General features: G+C 38.5%; 1 long non-coding RNA gene across 1 annotated transcript; it reads left to right on the top strand.

Moving 5' to 3' along the window:
* Nucleotides 1-819: 819 nt before the first annotated feature.
* On the top strand, nucleotides 820-4,163 carry LOC118220160. Its single transcript, XR_004763922.1, has 3 exons — nucleotides 820-875; nucleotides 1,366-1,520; nucleotides 3,838-4,163. It is a non-coding gene; the product is annotated as an uncharacterized LOC118220160 (long non-coding RNA).
* Nucleotides 4,164-5,347: the final 1,184 nt, after the last annotated feature.

Raw genomic sequence — 5,347 nt, 5'->3', positions numbered from 1 at the left:
ATCCATGGTCTTTACAATAGAAAGTGTAGGCCGTCATTGATGAGCCTGTTTCTGTATGTGCTCTAGAATGCCTGTGGCAGCTAGTAGCACATTTATTGTATTTCCTCATCAAAATCTATACATGATTACAATACAGAATGATCTGAATCAAAATGAATTCAAATTACTGTGTCTTGGATTTTGTATTCAACATGTTCCTGTATAATCATGGTCACGATTGTATTATTTTTTCTTCTTCTGTATGTTGTGCCCTTTCTTAAATTTGAGCAGATGTTCTGTCCCTCTTATGGTCAGTGCACCACAACCTTGTCTGTAATCTAGAGATTCCTCACTGTGGCTGAGGTAACAGCCATACAATCTCCTCATCCACCCTCCTTCACTGCCCTAAATACACATGTAAGCACGCACACACGCATACACACACACCAATCTAGTATCATCAACACAAAACCACTAGGGACAGCACTCAGCTAATTCAAATGAACAAAGAGAAACTTTGCTACTTGCTTAGCTGTCAGCAAGAAGCTGCAGATAATTTCTGCAAGGTGGGAGAGTGCAGGGTACTTGGCACTAAGGGCAGAGTTTAATTTGAATTTGCATTTTGTTTGCAGTAATCTGTTTGAAAGACCAAATTGATTTTCTTTGGAAAGAGATAATGGGGAACTAGCACAGTATAAAGTTTGTGTTTGTATACATTCAGGAACATGTGCGTCATCTACATGCATGTGTATTTGTATGTGTCTTGTTTAGATGATACATGTGTATACAGTGCAGGGCTACATGTTCTTTGTTTAAATCTCTACATCTCTATATCTCTACAGTACATGGAAGAAGAAAGAGACAAACAGAAATCACACATACTGAAAAGTTTGCAGGTAAATACCTTGCTCCTGGTTTCCATTGGGAGAGAATGCCTGCAAGAGTGTTGCAGCTTCTCTGCGCAAAATTAGTTTTAACTCCCATTTGCATTTTCGTGTTTTTGTTTCTTATGTTTCGCAGTTATTATAGTTATTAGCTAGCATTATTACAGTTATTTGCAAGCGTTTTGGGATAGTTTTTTAATCTGCCCTGCCTGCTATTTTACCAGGGGTGCCATATGGAATGCTACGTTGCTCCCTACTGAGGCACCAACAATTTGAAAAGTCAAATTACACCTTATTTCAAATGGTTTATGAAACAGGTATCCTCATCAATGTTTATTGTTATTCAGTGCATAATTGTGTTTTGTTCATACTGTTGAAGAACGGTACAATCCTGTAGAATCCTTACTTTGTGTCATAAAGTCCATGGTACCTTCTCCTCTGAAGAAGTCTTGTCTGGAGTTATTAAGACTATGATAAAAATATTTCCTTCTTGCCCATGAAGGGATGTGGCGTTTATTGCTTTTGGAATCACCCTAAATCAAGAGGACAGCCCCTCTCATCTCAAATGGCAGCCTTAAGGAATGGCCTGACTACCAATAATGCATCACCAGCATCAACCTACACTTCTCTAAGCTGAATGAAGGGTCATATCATTGTGTGAGTTGCAGGAACCCCCTTGACATTTAGGGATCCCTTGCAAGGCAACTGCATACTGTAACTTTATTATTTAAGATCCACTACATGATGTGACTGCAGTTTATTTCAATTGTTAGGCCCTTCTTCCAAAAGTATTTAGAATGATTAATAGTATTACAGGTCATTTCTGTTATGCATTTGCTAACATTATTACATTATTATTATATGATTGCATTAGCAGACCCAAAGAATCCTGGCACTATTCAGTGAGGCTTGTTTTTTTTTTTGTTGTTTTTTTAACTGACGGTGAACTGCATGGAGTCAGTCATGATCTACAGGTTGTAGCATGCCTTACTGAAGATCTTTGTCATCATGCATTAATTCACACATTAATCAAAAAAAAACTGAATACTGAATATTATGTGACATAGCTATTATTATTATTATTTATTTTTATTATTTTGTCATTAATTCATGTCTTTTAATTTCTTTATTGCTGCTTTTACTGCACTACTGCGTAGTCAGGGCTCCATTGTAAAAGAGAGCTCTATTCTCAACTGGCCTTCCCTGATTAAATAAAGGTAATTGAACAGCTACTGTCTAGTGATTCCAAGTTTCTAACAAACATGGTTACTTTATTCAATAAGCTAGACTGTATATTTATTGTGCCAAGAATGCCATCTTAACAGGAGGGTGTGAAGTTGACCAAGGATAGAATGTCAGGCCTGAGATGTCTGTTAAGCCATCTCCAGACCTAAAGTTCTTAACAGAAGGTAGGACAGACACAGGGATTAGAAAACACATTTTAAGTTTTTGCATAAAAGTGGTAGGTAAATTGGTAGTATAATGTTAAAAATGTTAAAAATGTAAAAATGTAAAATGTAAATATTAAATATTAAAAATGTAAATTTGATAGTAATGATAAGTCACATTTTAAGTTATAAAGTAAGCCAAATATAGCTAATTTAATTAAATAATTGACAATTAAAATAAATGTATTTGTTTGATTAGTAATACCTGATATTGTGGGAAACAATTATAACAAGAAATATTGGTATTATATTGCAATTGCTATAATTCTTCTTATGTTTGAATAATTTCACTATTTGCTGAGAGCAATTAGTAAAGGTTATTTCAATCAGTGAGTGCAGACAGTTTTTTTTAGTTCAAGCTGTGTTTATGATCCCACATAAATCTGAAACAATCCAATCATACTGGATTAAACCAAATACAAAAATCCTGAAACATAAATACAGATTTAAGGACACTGTTGCAGTTCTTATGAGACTGTGATGAGGGGTCCTCTGTGGAGTGGCTGGAAGCAAAAAGAAGCCTTTCCGTGCAACCCTTTACACAAGGAGTGTGTGCCTGACAAAGAAGTCTAACAACCTCACTTATATTTTTGCTTAATCACATTTTTTAAATTAGATTTAGCTAGAAATAATTAGGTATGGTTTTATTTTTGGCTATCTATATTCACTCATCATTAAAAATTATACTTTTGCTTAAATCATGTAAGAACAAGAGGGATTGTGTATGGAGGCATATTGAAGCACTATATTTTATGGAGATGATGACGATTGCCTGTATTTATATAAAACATTTCAAGGATCTCAGAGCATTAACTAATTGACAGTGGAGAGACAAATCGGAGTATGTAGTTGCCACCAAGATGTAGCACTCATCTGGGTGATGAAATCACAGCCATTTTGCTTGTATAACACATCATTTGAAAAATCGGAGCTGGTCTGAGGAAAAATGCCTGTGGGGAATCAGGCACGGCCCTCGTTTAGGCGAGATATTTATGGCTTGCTGCATGCTCTTGTGCCCTCTGCAGAGGATACGGCAGCTAGGGAATGCAGCAGAGGCATCAGGCACAGGCTAAAGAGATAGCATAATCTTCCTACAGCTGAGGTGAAGGGCTGCACTGAAGAAACACGAATTTCAGCATTACGTGAACTGAAATTAGCCAATGACAGATTTTCATTTGGTTAGAGAAGACATGGACTGAGGCTACTAATTGCTCCCATGTCAGGAGCAAGCAGAAACCCACTAAACAGGCGGTGTAGGGTTTTTTCCCCACTACTTTTTATTTCTGAAAATAAAAAGTAGTAAGTTATTTACGCTCACTTTATTTATATTTATGGTGCCCAACAAAAACAAACTATACGTCAGCTATATGTAACTCATTTATCTATAATATACTGTATTTTTGTTTCCTTTGTGCATGAGTACTTGTCAACTGTCCTTGAAAGGTTGGAAATAGCACAGTGGACATAACAAGATTGTATAGAGTTCAATATGTGGTCATTGAGAATCAACTGCCTGCTCTCTACAGATGGAGAACAGTCTCCTTCAGGAGGACACAAGAGCTGTCAGGAGGAATATCAAAGCACAAAGGATTCAACTACTGAGTTGAGAAAGGGTGGTTGCTGGTCTATAGAACCTTGGGATTCACTTGACTTTTGATTGCCATTTCCTCTGGTTTAGGAGCATGTTTTCAGGCTAAATGCTAAATGTTGTATGTATGTAACTTCTCACAAATTACATGAAAATACACTTCACTCCTCCAAAATGTATGCATGTACACTACATAATTTTGGATACTTTTTAGTTCTGTCAAGGAGCTCCTACACAGCTTGACAGCTCACCTCCAGCTGAACTCTCCTCATACTCTGACACACCCAATCACCCCCCCACCCCCCCACCCCCCCAGTCACAGAAGTTCAGAGGCCAGGGCAGATCTCCCCCACTTGAGCCATCACCCTGCCCCCACCTCGGGACTCCCTGGGGCAGCCCTCCAGCTCTTGATTTGGTAATGTGCAGCCCACATAACCTGACCAGGTGAGCAACATGCATGTCCTCCTGTCCTCTGGGCAGGTCCCATGCCATTAATCAGCCATCCGACACATTCCTGCCATGCGCCTCTGAGGGCATTTGAAATCTCTCCTGTTCTCTCTGGCTAAGCAGCCATTTTGCAAGTTGCAGGTCTTCTCAGATGTGCTTTCTTGCATCCAAGAGCCAGCCTACCAAAGCCTGTTTAGACATTGCAGCAGAAAATTGTGTTAGCATGGAGAGTGAGAGAGAGAAAGAAAGAGAGAGAGTCCATTTGCTTGTACTTTGAAAAGTTAAGTAAGAATACATTGCGCAGCCAAAGTAGCTGTACAGAAATGTATGCTGTTGCCAAACATGCCCACAACACCTTTCTCTCATGTATCTGATCAGCTCTCTCCCACTCATTAAACAAATCTGCATGTCTCATAAACATCTATTGGGGTTGTAATTGGGAGTTATGAAATGTCCTAAAATGGCATTTTCCTGAAATGCGTGTTCAGGCCATTGTTTAATGAAGACTTGTTTCTCCTGTCTCACTCCCACTCGGCCTCGAGCCTGTGGATGTTTGCACCTTCTGCTCTCTCTCTTCTGTCCTTTCTCAGGGGTGGGTGAGCTACATGTCAGCCCCCAAACCAAACACCACACAGTGTTGTGAAACAGTATGCCTCCTTCCTGATCTCCTCTAATATTGCATATTTGTCTCATTTCTTCAGGACGTCCAATGATCATGTCACAATGTGCTTATAGAAAGTGTGGTGACTACCTAACTCCAGTTGTAAGGTTCAATATGAGTAAGGTTTAGATTCAACAGGGCTGGCTGCAATCAAGCCTGACTGTGTTCAATCAGCTGAATCTAATTATCAATTAAATTTGGTTAAATGAGTAGCTAAGGGAGCAATGGATGATATGGGTGTTTCATAACTTTTTTCATTAAATAAATTAAAAGTGTTTTGTGTTCACTCAGTTCGCTTTGTCTAATATATTTTATCTGATGATCTGATCCTTTGGTGTAA

The sequence above is a fragment of the Anguilla anguilla genome, chromosome 2 (assembly GCF_013347855.1).
Source record: "Anguilla anguilla isolate fAngAng1 chromosome 2, fAngAng1.pri, whole genome shotgun sequence".
In the NCBI taxonomy this organism is placed as follows: domain Eukaryota; kingdom Metazoa; phylum Chordata; class Actinopteri; order Anguilliformes; family Anguillidae; genus Anguilla; species Anguilla anguilla.
Note: the sequence above shows the minus strand (reverse complement) of the source record. Positions and strands in the feature narration are given on the sequence as shown.